Below are 1,108 nucleotides of genomic sequence, written 5' to 3'. Positions count from 1 at the left end.
ATCCTCGTTTCGTTCAGATATATTTCATGTGATATAAATTTGTAGCGGCTAACAATTTGAAAACGCTTTTGAGGGGGTGTGGTGCTGTTGGCCATAAGTAAAAGTATTTCGGTTTGACAGTGGAGGAGAGTTGAGTGGTCAATGTAAAACACCTTTCGATTTGTGAAATGACAAAGTGTTTAACAGTTTTAGCTATCTACGAATTTTTGAATCAAAATTTTATGTTTATTTGCCCTAGAAATTTCGGTCTAAGTTCTATGATGAGGCTATACCTGGGCATTTCATTGGTTACCTGAATGACAAAGATGGTTACAAAGTGTGGGTTCCATCAAAACTCCTAGCTCACTCATTTGCTACATAGTTTAATTCTTAATTTCTTTGCGTGTTTTTGGTACTTGCATTGTTTAATTCATAAATTTCGGGCGTATTATAGTATTTGAGAGTGTAGCATCGTGTTTTAGTATCTGAATAGTGTAATTTCGCTTAGTCTCCTTCCGCCGCTGAGCAGTGTCAGCAGTGCGCAAGTAGCAGCATTACTGCATTTACTAGGCAATCTTGTATTTTAATAACCGTTTAAATTTTGTCGATTTGTTTGCGCTCTCTGTAGATTAGTTCAGACGTTCTTTGCAAAACAGTTAGGGACTGCAACTGCTGTGTTCGGATGCAGGCTGAGTTGGCATCCCTTCGCTCCCAGCTTCAGGCAGTGTTGGCTTCGGTCACACAGCTTGAGGCTGTTGCCAATGGGCATCACTGTGGGGGTCTGGATGGGGGTTTGTCGGGGACGGCCAGCTCGTCCCATGCATCACCGATCGGACTACGACTGTGGTTGCCTGGGATAGTGCCCGCATTGAGGCTGATCCCTCACCTGTGGTAGAGTGGGAGGTCGTCTCAAGGTGTGGCAGGGGGCGAAAGACATTCCGGAGGGCTGAACGGAAGGCCTCTCCAGTTTGTCCGACGAACCGGTTTCAGGCTCTGTCTCAGGCTGATACTGATCTTCGGCCTGACATGGCTGCTTGTCCTGTTCTAGAGGTTGCCCCTCAGTCTGCAAGATCCGGGCGGTCGCAGAGGGTGGGCTTACTGGTAGTTGGGAGCTCCAACGTCAGGCGCG

This window comes from Schistocerca serialis, chromosome 1, assembly GCF_023864345.2.
Source record: "Schistocerca serialis cubense isolate TAMUIC-IGC-003099 chromosome 1, iqSchSeri2.2, whole genome shotgun sequence".
Lineage (NCBI taxonomy): Eukaryota > Metazoa > Arthropoda > Insecta > Orthoptera > Acrididae > Schistocerca > Schistocerca serialis.
Note: the sequence above shows the minus strand (reverse complement) of the source record.